Source organism: Saimiri boliviensis, chromosome 5 (genome assembly GCF_048565385.1).
Source record: "Saimiri boliviensis isolate mSaiBol1 chromosome 5, mSaiBol1.pri, whole genome shotgun sequence".
NCBI lineage: Eukaryota > Metazoa > Chordata > Mammalia > Primates > Cebidae > Saimiri > Saimiri boliviensis.
The window spans coordinates 135,327,953-135,350,505 of record NC_133453.1 but is presented as its reverse complement, the minus strand read 5'-3'; the positions used below and the strand labels follow the sequence as shown (position 1 = coordinate 135,350,505).

At 45.0% G+C, this 22,553-nt stretch overlaps 1 long non-coding RNA gene across 1 annotated transcript; it reads right to left on the bottom strand.

Annotated features, from left to right (window-relative positions):
- Window positions 1–804: 804 nt before the first annotated feature.
- LOC104653015 (uncharacterized) lies at window positions 805–22,198 on the bottom strand. The gene is made up of 6 exons (XR_746299.3): window positions 22,074–22,198; window positions 21,036–21,164; window positions 18,320–18,561; window positions 12,577–12,697; window positions 12,119–12,161; window positions 805–11,632 (listed from the first exon to the last, which is right to left on the bottom strand). It is a non-coding gene; the product is annotated as an uncharacterized LOC104653015 (long non-coding RNA).
- Window positions 22,199–22,553: the final 355 nt, after the last annotated feature.

Sequence of the window (22,553 nt, the reverse complement as noted above, 5' to 3'; positions counted from 1 at the left end):
AAGCTCACTAGAGAGTTTTTACTGGAGTTTCATTGTGTAGGCATGAGTGACTGAATCATGGCCCAGAAAATTGAACTCAACTTCCAGTCCCCTTCCCTTCTCCATAGTTCAGGTTGATATCACCCAGCTCAAAGCCCCAATCCTGTAATCACACAGTTGGTCGTTATGTCATGGTAGGCCTCCGTCCTGAGTCATCTCATTAGCAGAAACTCAGAGGTGATCTGAGGGGCCCACCATAAACGACAAAAACACTCCTATCACTTGGAAAATCCCAACGATTCAGTGATTGCCTCCCAAGAACTGGAGACGAAGGCAATTCTTCAAAACTAGTTACTGAGCTGGAAAAGAGCAGGCTTGATGAAGGTTGGGGCTATAATCAGGAGTGTGGTTTTGATGTATGACATTTGGATCACCTCTGAGACAGCCAAGTGGAGATGTCAAGTAGACAGTTGAGTGAACAAGACTGACCTCTCGGGGGAGGTCTGGGCTGCTGATACAAATGTGAGAACCATCAGCAAGTTAATGGCATTCAAAATCAGCAGACAGGATGAGATCCCTTAGCAAGCTGACAGAAAAACAAAATAAATGACCCAGGCCTAAGCCCCAAAGCAAACCATCATTTGCAATTATTATGACCTACAACTCTGATTTTCCTGCTCTTTCATCTTTATCTGCTCAGGCAGCAAAAAATGAAAAGTTGTTCCAGTTGAGGTAAGTCCCATCTTTTAATATGCATAAACCTCCTCAAAAATCATGTTTTTGAACATGAAGCAAAGCCAGGAGCTTCCCACAGTGGATACCAGATTCAAGCTGGGGAGGACACATACTGTTTATTATCTTCTAACACAGACAGTAATATAGAAGAAGAAAAAGGCAGGAAGCCAGAACATTTGAAATAACACTGGGTTATACAAAGACATATTCTTTTCACCAATGTAAGACTATAAAAGGATAAAAATGATGTATTTTTCATTTCACAAGCAGTTTCCCCTAATTTATAATGTTCACTTTCCCTACAGTAACTGTAACACAAATGATACTGTTTGAAAAAAAAAAAAAAAAAAAAACTTGAGCCATGGTAGCCCCAGCTACACAGGGGACTGAGATGGGAAGATTACTTGAGGCCAGGAGTTCAAGTCCAGCCTGGGCAACAAAGGGAGACCTTGTCTCTAAAAACAACAAAGAACTTCTTCATTCCTTATTGAAAACAAATTTCACTTATTTTCTTTTTTTTTTTTTTTTTTTGAGATGAAGTGTTGCTCTGTCACCCAGGCTGGAGTGCAGTGGCACCATATTGGCTCACTGCAACCTCCACCTCTGGGGTTCAAGTGATTCTCCTGCCTCAGCCTCCTGAGTAGCTGGTATGACAGGAATGTACCACCATGCCTGGCTAATTTTTGTATTTTTAGTAGAGACGAGGTTTTACCAGGTTGGCCAGGCTGATCTCAAACTTTGACCTCAAGTGACCCACATACCTCAGCCTCCCAAACTGCTGGGATTACAGGTATGAGCCACCATGTCCAGCCTACTTGTTTAGCTTCTAAGAGTTAATGTAAAACACTGTAAGTTCAATACAGGAACAATCCTTAAGAGCACTGCCACTTCAGACCAACATTATTAGGGAGATATTCAACAATATCTTCATCTACAGCCATGCCAAGGGTAACAAAAATATTTAATAATAAAAAGACCATTCAACATTCACAGAGCTCTTACTATATGCGAGCCCTCAGCTAAGTGCCTCAGAGACATTACTGCTATCCAGTAATATATTTAATTGAACAGATGCATTTTTTATTTAATATGTTTTTATTTAATGACATGTATAGAGCAATAACCCTGAAAAATATTCTATCCCTAATGTACAGCTGAGAAAACTGAGGCTTGCAGAGATGAAGTAACTTGCTTCTCAACAAGCCACAAGTCATTTAATCCAGATCACAGGGCCACCCAGTGAGGAAACAACAAAGCCACAACCCCGGTCTGTCTGCAGCTGAAGCAGTAAGAGGCCCAGGAGTTAAAGGAGAGATCGTCCCCGGTGCCCTTAATATATGTCTGGGATGCATGAGTGCTTCACTGATGAAGATTTTTCTGCTGAAAGTAGTTTAGTTCAGTGTGCAGGTCCTGTGGGGCTCCCGTGCTTTCCCAGCCAGCAGGAGTGAGAAGCAGCAAGACAGTCTTTCCGCAGCACTGAAGCGGCCACTGGGTGAAAGTTCAACAATGGAGTCAGGTAGTCTGTTGTTCAGCTTCAGATTCATTTACTCTCAGGCTTTTCTTCTTTCTCCCCTTTCAATCACTGAGGCTATCCTGATGAAAGGCATGCTCCCTCCTCTATTCTGGGCCAGAAACTCACTGTAGCTATCTGTGAATGGGTGGGAAACTTGCCACCCCAGTCAGGCCACTGGGATTGTGCCAATTGCCTTTTATCTGCCAAATGGCAAGGTATCAGAATGGCTAGACCTCAGGATGCCAGATTATCAATCACAACTATTATTTATTAATCATTTGCTAGTTATTACATATATAACATAGTTCATATCTTTATGAATATAAAATTGTTTTTATCATAAAGTTTACATTTTTGTTATAGTTGTTTAAATTTTTATTAAAGTTGTTTATAGTTTTATATATAGTTTTTATTTTTATAATTATTTATTAATCACTTACTATAGTAATGAGCCAGTTTATTAAGTGTCTTATATGCATCAGACATTTAACAAATATTTTTATTTAGTCTTCATAGCACTCAGCATGGCAGATAATATAATCCCCTATAGAGAGTCAAAAGGTTTCAAACTTGCCCAAAAGTCACACAGTGGCAGAGGTGGGACTGGACCCAGGTGTCTGGGACTCCAAAATGCATGTACTTTCCCACATCAGTTCTGCCTCTAATGCACTGGACAGCCATCCCTTAGCTCCAGGCAGAAGTCAGAGGCATCTGTTATCACGGATGTCAGCGTCTGCCAGACTCAGCGCTATAGAGCTGGAGGTAATGAAAATCTCCCATCTATTTTATGAATCTGAATATATTAACATTATTTGGACAGCCATGAGTACTCAGTGCCCTGCTACAGCAATAGCCTCAGGGGTTATTGACATGCATGGACTTCTTTCCCTCCATGCCAAATGGTGCCACGCTGACATCCTTTTTTCAATTTAATTTTTTAAATTCACGTTTGTTGTTATAATTTTTCTGCCTCCTACCTCACTGTTAGGTTGTAAGCTACCACAAATGTTTCACTGACGTCCTTGTGCCTGCTTCTAGGGTGGCACTGTTGACCTTCAGGCTGGATAATTCTTCACTGGGGCGGGGGCATCCCGTGCATTATAGAATATTTATCAGCAGCCCTAGCCTCCACCTTCTAGATGCGAGTTGTAACTTTCCCTTCCTCCCCAGGCATGCCTGTCAAAGATGTCTCTGGATACTGTCAAATGTCCCCCACTACTGGGGAGAGACAAAATCACCCCCATTGAAGAACCACTGTTCTAGGTGATTACACACCCACACAAATATACACACACACATTTCTAATATGCTAACGTCTTAAAGTGCTGCTCAAAGAACGAAAACAGCCAACAAAACAGAAACAGCTGTCTGTTTCTGTCTAGCTTATCAGACAGAAACAGAATAAACTAAATATAAGCTTCTCGTGATATTGTGAGGAAATCTCACAGCAACCCTCATGAGTTTCAGCTCATAATGTCTGTGACATATTTCTGTTGCTAAAAGCCAGCAGCTTTGAATTTCTCCTTAACCCCTCTTGGACATAGGCTTCTGAGCCATGAAGGCAGAAAAGTCACTGACCCAGTGTTCAGTACCAATTGGGATTCACTAAATGTCAATTTCCCTCATGGTCCAACTGAATAAACCAATGTTGCTCAGACACTCTACATTGGGGAGGCATAATCAAATATAAACCACTTGATCAAAAGTAGAAACAGAAAAAGGAAGCCTATGTGAAAGGAAGGAACAGAAATCTTTCTTGGCCACAAGTAGACTGAAACACCATCTGCTCTTGCCTGTTGTCCTTAGTGTAGTGTATAGTTACCGTTAGACCTTGATACTGGTGTTTTTTTGTTTTGTTTTGTTTTGAGACAGGGTCTTGCTCTGTCACTTGGGCTGGAGTGTAGTGGCACAATCTCAGCTCACTGATGCTTTGACATCCCAGTCTTAAAGTAACCCTCCTGCCTCAGCCTCCTGAGTAGCTGAGATTACAGGCATACACTACCATGCCCAGCTAGTTATTTTTGTTTTGTTTTGTTTTTGGTAGACACAGGGTCCCACTACGTTGCCCAGGGTGGTCTCAAACTTCTGGGCTCAAGCGATCCTCCTGCCTCGGCCTCTCAAAGTGTTGGGATTACAGGCGTGAGCCACTGTGTCTGTCCCTTGAATTTGTTTTGATCTCTTTAGAAATCACTTGGAAGCAAAGGCCACTTCATAGTATGCTTTTATATTACCTTACCAATTTTATTTTGTGCTCATTTAAAAGATAATTTTGTCCCAGCTACTCTGGAGGCTGAGGCAGGAGAACCGCTTGAACCTAGGAGGTGGAGCTTGCAGTCAGCCAAGATTGTGCCACTGCACTTCCATTTAGCCTGGGTGACAGAGTGAGTCTGTGGAAAGAAAGGGGAGGGAAGGGGAGGGGAGGGGAGAAGAAAGGCAGGAAGGTGGGAAAGAGGAGAGGAGGAAAGCAGGGAAGGAGAGAAGGAGGGAGAGCGGGAAGGAAAAAATAAATTTAAAAAATAAATTAAATTTTAAAAGAATAAAAAAATTGATTCTGGATCATATCACTAGAAAAAATTTTTATGATTTTTCAATTTTTCCAAAGGGATTCCTTATAAAGACACTATGTTATCCCCCTACTTTTTTCTTTCAGTTGAAGCCTCTATTTCCAACCAACCTTGCCAGCAGAATAGGGTGGTTTTTTAAATCTTTATCATTTTTACTATATGAAAAACTAATTCATACACTTTGTAAAAGTACATTAAATTCAGACAATACAGAAGTACAAAATTTAAAAAATAGGGAAATGGGATGTTATGTCAATTTGTTTTCCTGATTAAAAGTATTTATCTTGGGTATCTCTTCATGCCCCTCCTTCCCAAGGCAAACACCCCCAGTGCATGTAAAGTCCTGAGATTTGGCTTAAGAGGCCAAAGGGGACGAGTGATGTTAACTCCCACATCCCTTCACTGACAGCTTTCTCATTCCTGCCCAGTCTCATGAGTATGAGCAGAAACACGCAGGTCCAAGGAACTTATCTGGGCATAGATGTGCCCAGACAGGTGTGAGTTCTCCAAGCTTCTTTATTCAGAACTGGTTCCCTACGAGGGCATCTTTGTGGCAGGAACTTGCAAGTGAATACTGCCAGGGAGAAGAATGCTGATTACTTGAGTATGGCAGTAGCTGTCTGCATGGAAAGAAATCACTTATCATGGAGCTTGTGGATGTGTGAATTCCAAGTTCAGAGTAATTAAACAGGGGAGCAGGACTGAGCCTCAGATACAGGTAGGGTCCGCCAGAGTGAAGATCCCTCCTGCACACACTATAGTCATCACAAGCTTTACTTAAATAAAAAGAGATCTCTCCACAAGGCTGCGATGGGCTATAGCAGCCGCTGTGGATCTCCACATTCCTCAGAGGTGCCTGCCTGGTTCTCTAAAATCCCTGGGCATTGGACCAGGAGGATGGTACTCATCCTCCTGGCAAGAGTGCCTGTTTCCGCAGTGCCACCGTGTTAGAACAAGCAAAAACAACCATAACTCCTGGACACCCTGGTATCCCAGTTTTCTCTGCTTTCAGAGACAGTAAGCATCCAGGAATCAAGGAATATCCCTGACGGAGAGACATTGGTTCACTGCAACCTCTACCTCCTAGATTCAAGTGATTCTCCTGCCTCAGCCTCCCCATTAGCTGGGAATACAAGCATGTGACACCATGCCAGCTAATTTTTGTATTTTTAGTAGATGAGGGTTTCACCACGTTGGCCAGTCTGGTCTTAAACTCCTGGTCTCAAGTGATTCACCTGCCTCAGCCTCCCAAAGTTCTGGGATTATAGGTGTGAGCCACCATGCCCAGCCATTAAAGATGTTTTTTAAATTAAAAATTTTAAAACAGACACTCTTCACTATTTACAATACAGCAGATCAAAGACAAAAAAAAGCAGTCTCATGAGGAAGATGGACTCTAAACAAAGGGCAGCAACACTGTGCCGGAAGAGAACACAGTGGAACCTCAGTGAAAAGGAGGGGAATTCAGTCCCTAGGGTTTGGTCAGGGAAGACAACAGAGGCAGGGACATTGTAACGGAGTCTTCTACTACGGGAGTCTAAGAACAGCCTCTTTCTCCTGCCCCAAATCTTTGGAAATGAAGAACCATTTGTTTAAGCCTACAGCTACCCTAGAAAGGAAAAAGGAGCGCTTTTGGTGGGTGTATTAGTCCGTTTTCTCATTGTGATAAATAAATACCTGAGACTGGGTAATTTATTTTTTAAAAACGAGGTTTGATTGTCTCACAATTCTGCAGACTGTACAGGAAGCATAGTGGCTTCTGCTTCTGTGAAGGCTTTGGGAAGCTTCCAATCATGGTGGAAGGTGAGGGCGGGTGGTGGAGGGGCGGGGTGTGCACAAGGCACTTCAAACAGCCAGAGGAGGAAGAACAGAGATGGGGTTGGGGAGGTGCTACATACTTTTAAACTACAGATATCATGAGAACTCTATCACGAACACCGCATCAAAAAGATGGTGCTAAACCATTTATGATACTAAATGGAGAGAGAAGTGATAACAGCAATAATGAATGGAATGAGAAAGGTTAAACTGGTAACAACTGAGGAACAGAAATGGTGATATACCCAGAGGAGTGATACAACTGGATATAACCCACTCCCATGATCCAATCGCCTCCCCCCAGGCCCCATCTCCAACACTGGGGGTTACAATGTGACATGAGATTTGTGCAGCAACCTAATTCCAAACCGTATCAGTAGGTAAGTGTGGGAAGTAGACAAAATGCAAGGGGCATTCAAATGAAGAAGACAACCACCACCTGAGATGTACTTGGAAAGCTGCTGCAGCACTTACATCTCAAAGAATGGAAAGAAGGAACTCAGAGATACTTGCACACCTATGTTCACAGCGGCCTTACTCACAGTACCCCACAGGGTGGAAGCAAGCTAAGTGTCCATCAACAGAAGAACGGATAAACCAAACGCGGAACATGCATACAATGGAATCTTATTCAACTTAAGAAAGAAAGAAATTCTGGCCCAGGCTACCACATGGATGAACCTTCAAGATAGGATGCTAAGTAAAATAAGCCAGTCACAAAAGAACAAATACTGTGTGATTTCACTTACTTGAAGTACCTATAGTAGTCCAATTCGTAAGACAGAAAATAGAAGGTGGTTGGTTTCCAGAGGCCTGGGGAGGGGAACAGGGAGTTATTGTTGTTTAACAGGAATGCAGTTTCCAGTGAGGAAGATGAAAACGTTCCAGAGATGAATGATGGTAAGAGCAGCAAGACAATGTCAGTGTACTTAATGCTACTCAACTGTATGTTTTCCAATGGTTAAAATGGCATATTTTATATTTATCCTGCCACAATGAAAAAAAAATAGGAGGGGAGCTATAAGGAGGCTGGGTGAAGAGCTGCAGGGTGCTCGCAGCTGGGGGGCATGATATGGGAGCAGGAGGGCACTGAGGATGTCTGCTCTCAGGGCATAATGGGGAGCTTCCCAGGAGCCGCCCTGGACAAGTCAAAGTGCACCTCCCACTAAGTCAGGGGAGTGTGGGCCACTCAGTTGGAAAGGCAGGACAATACATCAAGATCCCATTCCTTGTTTAGAGATGAAACACTAAACAAGACTGTGCTCCCATAGGAACATGCATATTTCCTAGAAGATCTGGAAGCATACTCTTCTTGACTGTGGTTGCCTTTGGGGAAAGGCTTGGAATTTGCAGTAAAGGAAAAGTTTAGCATTACCTGAATGTTCGGATTTTTTAACAGCAAGACTGTATTTGGGTGTTCATGTAACTTCAGTTTCAATAAGAGAAGTTGGCTAGGTGCGGTGGCTCACACCTGTAATCGCAGTGCTTTGGGAGACCAAGGTAGGAGGATTCCTTGGGCAACATAGGGAGACCTCGTCTCTACAAAAATAAAAATAATCAGCCAGATGTGGATTATTACAGGCACATGCCTGTAGTCCCAGCTACTCAGGAGGCTGAGGCAGGAAGGTTGCTTGAGCCCATAAGTGCAAGGCTGCAGTGAGCTGTGATTCTGTGATCTCATCACTGCACTCCAGCCTGGGTAACAGAGTGAGACCGTGTCTCCAAAAAGAAAAAAAAAGGGAAAAGGATGGCGCAATAGTTTCTTAGTGTTAACCACACTCATTACCAAAAATAATAAGGTCTATTTTGACTGACAACATCCACCGAAAGTTTGAGTTCTATTAGTTTTCATATACTTGAAAAAAAAAAAAAAAAATTTCCCTCAGAAACATACCCTTGACATCTCTTTGTGGAACACGGAATGTGGAGTCGTTTCTGCTGCTCTCCCTCACGTCACCCCATGCCAACATTCTACATCTCTGCTGAGCATCAGGGAGCCACCGGCCTTGGCAGCCTTCACACTAGGCACACCCTGACCCTGCTGCAGATCAGCGGCCTGTCTCGGCCTGTTGGAACTCTTTTCTGGTGTGTTTGAGATGTTGAGATGTTGTGAGAAAAGTGTGGAACTAAGAGTCGAGGCAACTTCAGTCCTTACTCGGCCACTTACTTTTATTGTTCAGAGTGGGCTTATTTAAATCTGTTTCTGTTTTCTTGTTTAAAAATTGTTATAATCTATGGCTACCATCAGGTTAACAGGAGAATACAGATATTTAAGATAGTCTGCACGGGACAGGCGTGGTGGTTCACGGCTGTAATCTCTGCACTTTAGGGGGCTGAGGTGGGAGAATCTCTTGAGCCCCAAGGCTACACCGAACTGTGTTTGTGCCACTGCACTCCAGCCCAGAGCCTGGGGGGGCAGAATGAGACCTTATCTCAAAAAAAAAAAAAAAAAAAAAACAAAAAAACAAAAAAAAACACAGACATTCTGTCTTTGGGAAATACTGAAGATTAGCTTCAACTGAACAGTAGTATAGATATGACACTTGTTTCTCCGACTAAGTTTCAGACTTATCCAAGGTACTGCCCACTGTGGCTTCGTTGATGAGCCTCCTTTGCTAAGCTATGAAAGTCTTGTCCAAGCAGACGGCAGAAGAGAACTGAGTCAGAAAAAACTGGCGTACATACTTCAGTGTTCACTGTGAACTGGATAAAGCTTCTGCACTTTAATGTCCCCGCTGCAGTCGCTCTACACACCGACTTCACAATCACTACTGGACTTCCCTAATAAAGCTGGGTCTGCAGAGTCATGAGGGTTACCACGCTACCAAATCACCATGTCACTGAGACTCACTTAGGAACATTCATTTCCTGCACACTTTGGTAGTACTGAAAATGGGGATGAATCCCTGTCACCCAGAGTTCACGGTCAGCTGAGATCAAATAAGGACAGAACAATTTGCATTTTGCCGAGGTGTTCTATAATGACAGTAATTTCCTGAATGTTTTCAGGACGCCTGCTTTAGCCATAGGTTCCTCTCTGGCCGCTTCTCTCCAGCCCCAATCTCAAATCTAACTCATCATCTCTGGCCTGGGCTACAGCTACAGCCTCCTAAGGGAGCCACCTCTGCTCTGATTCACCTCCAGTTTATTCTCACCATATAGACAAAGCAATCTACTAAAAATGCAAATGCAATTACACTGCACACCACCTACTCAAAACATTTAATGGCTTTTTACTGACCTCATAATAATATCCCTACCCTTAACCTTACTTACAAGGCTTTTTGTGATCTGATCCCTGTTTTTCTTCTCTTAACTTATCTTACCCTCTCCCCATACAATCAACTCAAGAGACTGACTTTCAGTTTCCCAAATGATTTTTATCCTTCTGGATTTGCCCAAATTGTTTCTCTCTACCTAGAATGCCTTAAAACTAAAACTCACTCCCTCCCATCTACCCATCCTCCTTAACTTAGCTAACTAGTATTTATTCTTCAGCTCTCAAGTGAGATATCTTTTCTTTTGGGAAACTATCCCTGACAGTACAGGGCTGGGCTGAACCACCCTCCTGGCTGCTCCAGAGCACCCTCTGCTACCATTCCCCTCACATTTACCGTATTTCTTCATAAAAGGTTTGCACATCTTCCAGTCTACCGTGAGCTCCTGGCACACGGGGACTTCTCTGACACAACAATATATCCCCATTTCTTCACACAGTTCTTGGTACAGAGCAGCACTACATCAAAACTTACTGAGTAAATGAATAAATAAATCATAAAACACAATTGATATCATCCAAGAAGTCCTAAGATTCTTGAGGCACAAAGTCTTAGGAGAGTAGATTGTTTTGTGTGTATCAGCCATATCCCTTTTTTGTTTTTTTGAGACAGAGTCTCACTCTGTCACCCAGGGTGGAGTGCAGTGGCACAATCTCAGCTCACCACAACCTCCACCTCCAGGGTTCAAGCGATTCTCCTGCCTCAATCACCCATGTAGCTGGGACTACAGGTGCCTGCCACTAAAACTAATTTTTTTTTTTAATTTTTAGTAGAGACAAGGGTTTTGCCATGTTGGCCAGGCTGGTCTTGAACTCTTTATTGGATACAGTGAGTTTCTCTTCAAAGGTTCCACTTGTTCAACTCCTTCATTCTTTCTCCTTTATTTTCAAAGCCTAACTTCCTTGTCTCCTCGCCCCTAGTTACCGTGAGCAAGCTTCCAGCCATTCCCAATTTGTAACTCACATCTGTTCCTTCTTTGGCACTCTTAGTAGCAAAACTCTCTTCCTGCCGCTGCAGCCTCCACCCTTGCTCCATTTGAAGTAGCCAATCAGGATCAGCTTAGAATGTACAGACTGACTCCAGCCAATGGGAACCGGACACAGTAGCAGGGGCCAACTGCATTAGGGTAGAAAAAAAAGACACCCTTCTACAGAAGTAAATTTGCCTTGCTGAGAAATCTTTTGTTCAAATACTGGTTTTCTTTGTGACTCCAAGCTCTTATTTCCAACATCCTGACTTCAGGTGATCCACTGGCCTCAGCCTCCCAAAGAGCGGGGATTACAGGTGTGAGCCACCATGCCTGGCCAGCCATATCCCTTTTATCAAGATGTTGTCCACCATATGCTCTTGAGTTAAGTTATTACGAGACACAGTGGCTCACACTTATAAGCTCAGCCCTTTGGAAGACCAAGGAAGGAAGATTCCTTGAGCTCAGGAGTTCAAGACCAGGCTGGGCAATATAGGGAGATCCCATCTCTACAAAAATTTTTAAATACTAACTGGGAATGGTGGCGCACACCTGTGGTCCCAGCTACTCAGGGGGCTAAGGTGGAAAAATCATCTGAGCCCAGGAGGTCAAGGCTGCAGTGAGCCATGATTGTGCCACTGCACTCCAACCTGAGCTAAAAAGGCAAGACCCTGTCTCAAAAAACAAAAAACAAGCAAGTCGTTATTGTTTTATGAAAACAGGCTTTGAACTTGGAGCAAGTGACCTAGCCAATCTTCTTATCCACAGCAAAGGAGTTCTGAAACAAACAAACAAAATCAATTTTTACTTTTCACAGTGTTTCTTGTTTCATCCCAGATGATTAAAATGAAAAGGCTTTAATGAAGGGACTATTCACAGTTTCTGGCCCAGATAAGGTAACAAACAAGGGATGGTAGGACATCTAGAGACTAGCAATGGACAAAAGCTCTTAGCACTCTCCCCGTTTCCAGGGCCCATTGAGACGAAGGAAGGAAACACTTATCAGAGCCCAATGAGTAACAGCTGTACCTAGGATGCAGCTACAGCTGGATACAACATGGCAAAGCAGGAAGAGAGCTGGGAAGAGCTACGCTGACGGCCATTGAATCCCACACTCCCATCTCCCCACATAACCTCCCATTGGCCGAACCTGAAAGCTGGCTGGGAAGAAAGCCTGGACAGTGTAGTCCACTGGCCTCGGTGAAGCAGGGCAGAGAACGAAACTGACAGGGACCCGAGGTGCACAGAATCACCAGCATCTCACCTCACCAGCAGCTGTGAGAGCAGGACTGCATCATCTCTATGTCCTTAGAAAAATGTAGTTAAGAAATAGAAAATACAGAGATTTAATTATTAAATACTTTAAATGCACAGAAAAATCCAGAAATAAATATAACAGACACTCATTTGTGGTCAACCCAGATGTAACACATTAACTTTTAGTGATGTGTTGTTCCAGAGCTGTTATTTTTGTTTCTTAAGGACAATATTGTAGATATAGTTAAGATCAGTCTCATAGGTCAGGTGCAGTGGCTCGTGCCTGTAGTCTCAGCACTTAGGCAGGCCAAGGCAGACAACGCACCTGAGGCCAGGAGCTGGAGACCAGCCTGGCCAACATGGTGAAACCTTGTCACCACTAAAAAAAAAAAAAAAAAAAAAAATCACACACACACACACACACACACACACACACACAAATTAGCCAGGACTGGTGGCACACACCTGTAATCTCAGTTACTCAGGAGGCTGAGGTATGAGAATCACTTGAACCTGGGATGTGGTGGTTGCAGTGAGCGGAGCTTGTGCCACTGCACTCCAGTGGGGTGATCATGTGAGACCCTGCCTGAAAAAAAAGAAAATTACTCTCATGTCTCTCTCCCATTTCACCCCTCTCATCTTCTCCAGAGATACACTATTGTTAAGTCGGTGTGTATTCTCCCATCTATAATTTTGCTACATATATATGTATCTATAAATATGTAACATTGTTTCGTCATTTCTTTACATTTACAAACTAGTCCCATACAATTTTTTTGTTATCTTACTTTATAAACTCAGTACAATGTTTCTGACATTGTTTGTGTTGATGCCTATAGATCTGATTAGTTTGACTTCTATATGGTTTTCTATTTCATAGATCCTTACACTCCCTTTGACTGCCAATATACTGAAATGTATTTTTACTATTTGTGTATTTCTACCTGTGCTTTTTGTTTGCTGGTCCTTTTTTGGAAAAGGGAGAGTATCATGTTTTCTTTATTCCCTCTATTTTCCCATAGCCATTTAGGAAATTACAGACTTCTCTTTTCTTTTCTTAAATTTTACAATGGGTGTGGTGGCTCACACCTGTAAACCCAGCACTTTGGGAGGATGAGGTGGGTGGATGGTTTGAGCACAGGCGTTCAAGACCAGTCTGGGCAACATGACAAAACCCTATCTCTACCCAAAAAATACTAAAATTAGCTGAGGGTGGTGGTGCACACCTGTAGTCCCCAGCTACTCAGGAGGCTGAGGCAGGAGGATCTCTTGAGCCATACAGGCTGCAGTGAGCCAAGATCTCACCACTGCACTACAGCCTGGACAACAGAGCAAGACCTTGTCTCTAAATAAATGCAAAAATAAATAACACAAATTTAAAAATAATCTAAAAATTTTAACCTGCAAGGATGACAAATATATCAGGATATTAAAATGTTTTAGCTCTGCAGTCAGGTGCAGTGGCTCAGCTGTAATCTCAGCACTTTGGGAGGCTGAGACAGGTGGATCATTTGAGGTCAGGAGTTCAAGATCAGCCTGATCAACATGGTGAAACCCCATCTCTACTTTAAAACACAAAAAATTAGATGGGCGTGGTGGCTTGTGCTTGTAATCCCAGCTACTCAGGAGGCTGAGACAGGAGAATCGCTTGAACCTGGGAGGAGGAAGTTGCAGTGAGCCGAGATGGCACCACCACACTCCAGCCTGGGCAACAGAGTGAGATTCCATGTGAAATAAATAAATAAATAAATAGGAATGTTTTAGCTCTGGATTATCTTCTCCTACCTTCCATGTTATTGTTGTCTAGAATTTTAGTTCTGCCTCTTTAACCCCAACATCTAATCATTTTAAAATTTATTTTTAGTCGAAGTTTAGCAAATAGATGAGCAAGACAGGCTGCATACTGAGGGTGGCAGACTCCTCTGAAGGAGGCAAAAGAAAATTCTGGAACATTTCAAATGCTCGGCTCAGGGGAAGGTTGGTTCCAAATGGACTCAAAGCTGCAGAGGTGACATCTGAGGCTGGCTTGAAGATCAAAGGTGGTAACATTCATTCACATGGGGAGTTGGGGAGGCAAGGGGAGCAGTGAGGTCATGGCCAGCATTATGAATGCACAGAGCATCTTTTAGGAGCACAGGAAGCTTGGTGGGAGGCAGGGCACAGGGGTACATGGGGCTAGGGGACAACCTTCTCTGGCCATGATTTGGCATTTTCCTATCTAATTTGCCTAAGAGACTCCTGCGAACCCAGAGGAGCAGGGCAGATAGAGCCAAATTCTCTTTGAGGTGGGCATGGGGAGGGGGGCTGAGACAGAGCACCCCTGGAAGCTATCAGAGTGCCAGATCCTGTTGTAGATGGGCATGGGGGGTGGGGGGGTACTGAGACAGTTCACCCTTGCAGGCTGCTAGAGGGCTGTTCGGTCCTCACACCTGTTACCCCCAGTCAGTGAGTCTGTCCAAGCGCTATGACTCACCTTCCCCACCCAGAAGAGACACTGCATGGCACAGCGGGGAGCCCAGACCTAGAAAAGTCCTGCAGCTGAGTAACTGGCTTTTGCTCTTCCAATAATCGTCGATGAGGGATCTGTGGCCTGTCTCCTAATGCTCTAAGACTTTGTGCCCAACCCAGGTCCGTCTATTCTGGAAACAAAGGCCCAGATCTCCGTATTTCCTTCTTGCTGTTTTCTTTATGTTTCTGAGACAGAGTACATATGTACATAATGTGCACACTATGTACAGATGTACAATATGTACATGTGTGCACATTATGTACAGATATACATAATGTGGGCTATGCCCACAGCCCCTGCCAGAGGGTGAATAGCAGCACCATGGCCCCTCCCCAGCTGCTACGAACCCTCTGCCTAGGGGGCTATGCCCACAGTGGCTATTTAGAAAATCTGGAGTAATATGATATTGGGAACCATATCATAGGGAGAAGACAATGTTAGTGTGTTTCTTTTTTGATATTAGGCACACAACACTAGTTCTAGTTCCACCTCTGTGATATTGACAAAAATATCCTCGCCCCCACCTTGACATTAGAACTGAAATCGGGGAGTGGGAGTTTCACCCCTTGCAATATTTAATTCAGTATAATTATTTTTTTTGTGGACCTTAGTTACAATATCAGAGCGTGGTGTACACCTCTTGCCATATTGAGAGTATTACCATATGGGCAGTAACATCACCTCTCCTTCCCTCGATATTAGGAACAATATCACAGGGCAGGTGTACAGCCCCAGCCACATTGTGAGTAATATTATCTCTCATCCCCTAGATATTAGGAACAATATCACAGGGCAGGTGTACAGCCCCAGCCACATTGTGAGTAATATCAACTCTCATCCCCTAGATATTAGGAACAATATCACAGGGCAGGTGTACAGCCCCAGCCACATTGTGAGTAATATCAACTTTCATCCCCTAGATATTAGGAACAGTATCACTGGGGGTTTGTGTACTTCCTGAGTATTTGGAGTAATATCCTCTCCATTTTTGGATATTTGAAACAATATTACAGTGGTGGTATACATTTACTGCAATATTGAGAGTATAATCATCCTCTTTCCCCTGGATATTAGGAACTATATCACAGAAGCGTTGTATACCACCTGTGATATTGGAGCAATCACAGTGTATACTTGCTTTCACAGAGAGAGTAGTATCTACTTAGGATATTATGGATAATATCACAAAATATACACACATGGGTGTATACCCACTTTGATATTAGCAGTAATTTTTATCTAACATACTAAAAATAATATCCCAGTCATAATGTGTACATTTATTGGGATATAAGAAATGTATACGATACGTACAATATGTACATTTACTGTGATGTACATGTGTACACAATACATATGTACATATAAATGTACATATTGTATGCACATTATGTACATTTAGCTGTGTATTTTGAAAAAGTTGTCTCCAAGTGCTATAGCTGATAAAGTTAGAATGAGTGATCTGTGTCCACTTGAGTTGAGCATTCTTTTAGTAATAAAGGATTCGGTTATATTTTAATTCTTTAGAACTGATTCTCATTCTTGTCAATCAACTGTGAATTTTCTGTGTTAATTTCTAGCAGAGGTAATAGAGTCAATCCAAAACCATAGGTGTATTCAAGTCCAGATTGACAAGTATACTCAACAAACCAGGCACTGAGCTGGAAGAGGGATCTTTTCCCAGTGGGCCTTAAGGCCCACATAAATCCCTGTGAAGAAACCAAGAAACAGAGACAGAAAGTGACTCGCCTAAGGCTTGTCACTTGAAAGTGAGTGGCTGACTGACTGGCAGAGGGCTGGAAATCAAATCCAAATCTCTTGACCTCTAATTTCAGAGGGTGCACTGCCTCCCCAAGGCCCAATTTTACAGTTAAATGGATTAACAAGGGCTTTACCGGATTGAAGTCAACATTAAAACATATTAGATTCCATCGGCTCAGTCTTTGGCCCCTTGTCTCTAACGAGAATTTGCCCAGTTAAAATTTTAACACTAGGTCTAACCTGAGAGATCTTGACTTTCAGCCTGAAACTTTTGAATAGGCTTGATTAACTTAGAAGTTCCTGCTACAAAGTAAGAGTCAAGAACCCTCTTCAGCAAAGATGAGCTGGCCTCAGTGATAAATGGGAAATGAGCTGGTTTCAATCACCACCCTCTCACCAATCATCAAGATAAATTTCTTATAACACACATGTATTGTGTTTTTAGGAGGGCTGGGGGTTATCCAAGGTTCTGAGTAACATGCTACCACAGGAAGAAGGAGGTGCTGCTCAGCCCTGGAGACACACACACACAGAGTCTAGACACACAACTGGTAGTGTCCAGCCAAATATTTAGTAGCATGAGGAGGGCTTTGAACCCATCCATGCTCCAAAGGAAGAGACACCTTTCCCTAATTCACACGTCCATTTTCCCTTCTCCCCCAGTCCTGCCTCCTCCTCAAGCCCACGCATTATTACATAGAACACAATTAGGCAGGGCTATCAGGTTAAAGCACTGTCAATGATACTGTCATTAAAAACAACAGCACAGTCAAACAGAGCACGGTTGCATATGAAATGTGATTAATTCTTTCAGACATGGCTCATGATGACTGAGGCTACACCACCAAGACAGCAGCTCTGCTCTGCATCAAGCCCGAGCCTAGCTGTTTGCCTGGCCACCTCCCAAAGTGCTTCACATTCTCATTTCACCCTCAGAGGCAGACAAGAGGACTGCAAAGGACTCATGTGTCTCCCATGCTCTCTGAAAAGGACTCCCATTTCTCCTGGGGACCAAAAGTAACAACAAAAGTAGCTTTTCATTTGTTGAGCACAGAACTTTTCAAAATACACAGCTAAACTGTCACATGTAAATGTACATAATGTGTACAATATGTATGTTTACTGTAGTATCGCAATATCACATATAATCACAATATATACAATACATATCCCAATAAATGTACATATTGTTCACATTATATAGTATACACATTGTGTGCCTATGTGTTGTGTACACATTATGTACCTATACATTTATTGTGATATTACAATATGTACACGTGTACATATATGTGCACATTATGTACATTATGTCCAATATGTACACGCATACATATATAGGCACATTATGTACATATATACAGTTGGTACACATTACATATAGGTACACACTATGTACATATGTACATGTATACATGCATATATGTTCACATTACATACATATGTACAATATGTATGTATATATGTGCACATGTACAATATGTACACATGTGCATATATGCGCACATTATGTACACGTGTACATATATACACATTTATGTTAATATCACAATAATGTTTGCTGTGACATGGAGTTTTGCTCTTGTCACCCAGGCTGCATTTTTAGAGGCAGGACAACATGCACTACAGTGAGGGATCTTAAAGGCCTGTTTAGAAGGGAAAACGGGAAGTGAGCTACAGCAAGCGCACATGTAGATCCCAGTTCCAGCTCCGTCAACATAGCTAGAGAATATACGCACACTCCCCAGCCCACACACGGACGCAAAGGCACACAGAAAGGGGGAAGCCCCCAATGGCTTGTCAGCCATGTCCTCTGGGGAGGGGAGGGGGCAGAGGTGGGAGCAGAGGGGCTGTGCACATTTTATTAAAGATGTATGTACTGGTAGAGTGTTTTACCAAACCGCATTGATTATTCACCAGCATTATAATCAAACAGACCTGCACGCCTTTGAGGGTCTCTCTTCTAGCTGGGGAGATGTCAGAACTGAGACAAAATGTCCCGTGGGGAAGTGCAGACACTGAGAGAAGGAAGAGGGACTTCCTGCACCGGCCACCGCTCTGGGCATCAGGAGAGGTGGCAAACAGGCCAGTTTCCTCCAGGAAAGCAGCCGTTGGAGCAGAGGGGCCAGACTCCCACGCAATCCAGACATGAACACTCCACACGGCACAGCCAGAGACATCTGAAACACAGGAGGGGGTGCTGACCCAAGGGAGGGCAGGACCAGGGGATGTGCCAGCCAGCACAGCCGGGGCACGCAGACTGGCAGTATTAATTTGGGAAAAACTAAATCATTCAGTTTCATTTGAGTAGTTTGAATGCAAAACGAGTAGTTTGCATGCAAATGTGTGTGGCAGGGGTGTGTGGTGTGTGCGTGAGATACACTGTGCGTGGTGTGGTGAGTAGGGAATGTGTGCTGTGTGTGTGTGTATGGTGGCAGGGCATCCTGGAGGGTGTGTTAAGTGTGTGGAGTGTACTGTGTATGGTGTGTGGTATGTGGTGTGTGTGATGTGAATGTGATATTGTGTGGAGTATGATATAGTGTGGAAGGGTTGAGTGTGTGTGTATATTTTATGTGCATGGTATAGTGTATGTGGTGTGTTATGGATGAGGTGTGTGTAACTATGTGGTTGTATGAGGTGTACGTAGTATATGTGGTGTGTATGGGGTGTATGTGGTGTGTATTAGGTGTGTACAGTGTATGTATGTATGATATTGTGTGGTGTGTGTGGTATCTGTATAGTGTGAATAAGCTGTGTGGAACATGGTGTGTTGTACGGGTGATGTTATATGTACGTGGAATGTGCTGTGCTATGTATGTGGTATTTATGAAGTGTCTGTGTGTGGCATATATCGGGTGTGTGGTGTGTATGAAATGTACATGGTGTACATGTATGGTATTCTGTGGTGAGTGTGGTATATGTACTGTGTGTATATAAGGCGTGTATGGTGTATATGGGGTATATGTGTGGTGTGTTGTACCCATAAAGAGTACATGATGTATATGAAGTATGTGTGTAATGTTTGTCAGGTGGACATGATGTGTGTGGTGGGTAAGGGGTATGTGTGGTGTCTGCATTGTGGGTTTAACATGTGTGTGGTGTCTGGTGTATATGAGTTAAGTGCGTAGTGTGTGTGAAGTGGGCATGGTATATACGTGGTGTATGTGAGGGTTATACGCATGTGGTGTGTATGGGGTATGTTTGTGGTGAGTGTGGTATATATGGGTTCAATGTGTGCAGTGTGGGAGGTGGGCATGGTGTATATGTGGTGTGTGGTGTGTGTGTGAGGTGGGTATAATATGTGTGTGGTATCTGTAGTGTATATGGGTTAAGTGCATGGTGTGTATGAGGTGGGCATGGTATATATGTGGTGTGTGTGAGGTGGTTATAATATGTATGTGGTGTGTATGGGATATGTGTGTGAAGTGGGTATGATACATGTGTGGTGTATGAGGTGGGTATGATATGTGTATGGTGTGTGTGAGGTGGGCACAGTATGTGTGCTGTGTGTGGTGTCTATGGGTTAAGTGTGTGGTGTGTGTGAGGTGGGCATGGTATATATGTGGTGTATGAGGTGTGTATGTGTGTTGTGTGTGGCATGTACGGGGTATGTGTGTGAGGTGGGAATGACGTGTGTGGTTCATATGGGTTAAATGTGTGGGGTGCGTGAGGTGGGCATGGTTTGTAAGCGTTATGTGGTGTGTGAGGTAGGTATGATATGCGTGCTGTGTGTAGTGTGTATGGGGTATGTGTGTGGTGTGTGTGAGGTGGCTATGATATGTTCCTGGTGTGTCAGGTGGGTATGATATGTGTATGGTGTGTGTGAGTTGGTTACAGCATGTGTGTAGTATATGTGGTGTATCCATACAAATTCAATGTGTGGGGTGTGTGAGGTGGTCATGGTATATGCATGGTGTATGTGTGGTATACATGGGTTAAGTGTGTGGGGTATGTGAGGTGGGCATGGTGTATATGTAGTGTGTGGTGTGTGAGATGGGTATGATATGTGTGCTGTGTATGGTGTGTATGGGCTATGTGTGTGGTGTGTATGAGGTGGGCATGGTATGTGTGTGGTGTGTGTGCTGTATATGGGTTAAGTATGTGGTGTGTATGAGGTGGGCATAGTGTATATGTGGTCTGTGAGGTAGGTACATGTGTTTTGTATGTTGTGTATGGGGTGTGTGTGAGGGGGTATGTATGTGGGGTGTGTGTGGTGTACATGAGTTAGGTGTGTGGTGTGTGTGTGTGGTGTGTATGGGGTGTGTGTGTGGTGTATGTGAGGTATGTATATTGTGTGTGGTGGGTATGGGGTATGTGTGTGTGGTGTATGTGAGGTGGGCATAGCATGTGTGTAGTGTGAGAGGTGGGTATGATATGTGTGTGGTGTGCATGGGGTACGTGTGTGAGGGTATGTACGTATGTGGGGTTTGTGTGGTGTACATGAGTTAGGTGTGTGGTGTGTGTGGTGTGTACGGGGTATGTGTGTGGTGTATGTGAGGTGGGTATGTATGTTGTGTGTGGTGTATGTGAGGTGGGCATATGTGTAGTGTGTGAGGTGGGTATGACGTGTGTGGTGTGCATGGGGCATGGGTGTGTTGTGTGTGAGGTAGACATGGTACATGTGTGGTGTGTGTATATATGCACACATGCATACCTGTGCACTGCAGATGACAGGCAGGCCGGCAGCCCGGGGCACGCAGCGATGACCAGCTCAGCCAAGACAGGGCTCAGGGCGGGAGTGGCCAGGCCCCTGGCAGCTCAGGATCCTTGATGCACTAAGGGCCTAAGAGGAGAGAACAAGCTGTGTCACCATCTCCACCCAAGTTCACCACTAACATGAACCTCTAAGAAGCACTGAAACTGTTCCACTTCTGATTAGAACCAGAAACACTCCAGATGGGCTCAGCACAGCCAAGGGGCGGGGAACTGTCCTCAGTGTTCTCCTTCACCGTCTGCAGCCATATCTACCACCAGCAGCCTTGCCAGGCAGTTCGTGCCTTGTGGAAGGAGCCCGGCCCAGGGGCAGGGCCCGGCTCAGGGGCAGGTCCCACCCGCCCCCCGCCCCCGCACCCTCCCCTCGCCCCGTGCCCCGAACCCCGTGCCTGCAGCCCAGGGACAACGGGGTGTGGGGTCTTCTAATTGAGAAGTTTTTCTCTCTGGGCCTTATTACAAAAGAAAAGGGAAGGGGGTAAATATCCAGGCTCAGGTTCTCCAGGGACAGCGAACCCAGAGGTGACAACCCAGCTGCCGCCCAGCACCGGGACTCGATGCCAGCGCCAAGGGAGGATGGAGGAACGCACCAGCCACCAGCGGCCCACCCAGCCTGGCGGCAGGACAAGTTCCCCCTAGTCCCCAGACAGAGCCTCTAGCCGGCACCAGCTGGCCATTCGCTGCCAGGTTCCCCCACCCAACCCAGGGATGCGGGAGCCGCCGCCTAGTACCCGCTGCACGCTCCCTCCACCGGTCGTGGGAGCAGGAAGTGGCCCGTAAGAGAGGAGTGGGGCCGCTGGGCTGCTCCCCTAGACCCCAGCAACAACCTCCCCGCAGCTCCGCCGAGTACCCAAGGCAGCGCTCTGGGGCACTGGGGCCGCAACCTCCGGCCGCCCCCCACGCGTCCGGGTGCCTGCAGCGCCGCGGGAGACCCCAGGATGCCGCCGCCTGCGAGTCAGGCAGCCCGAGCTCCCCAGCTTACGCGGGGCTGCTGCAGTGCGCTGCCGTCCCGCGGAGTCGCCCCAGCTTCGTCAGCGAAGTCGCGAACCGACGCACAAAGCTTCGGCGGCGAAGTCGCCGTAGGCGCGTCCCGGAAGTGGCGTAGTCGCCGCAAGCGCGTCCCGGAAGCGGCGTACGGCAAGCGCGCAGGGCCACCTCCCCTTGGCGCATGCGCACTGACCTCTCTCCTTGGCGCAAGCGCACTGACTTGAGCCTGCGGGACAGGCGCCCCCTACCGCTCGCTTAGCCTCACCCGCTCCTGGGTCGCCATGGCGACGTGGCACAGCGCGAAGAGACTGAACAGGAAGATGCCTCGGAGGTGCGCCGGGCTGGTCTCACTGATGGGGCTGGAGCTCAGACGCTGGAAGGCGTGGCGCCCTCAAACACCCTGGGCCCAGGGGAGCACCCCGATTCTCGAGGCACGTCCTGGCCCTGCTGGCTCGGTAGCTGCAGGGGTCTAGTC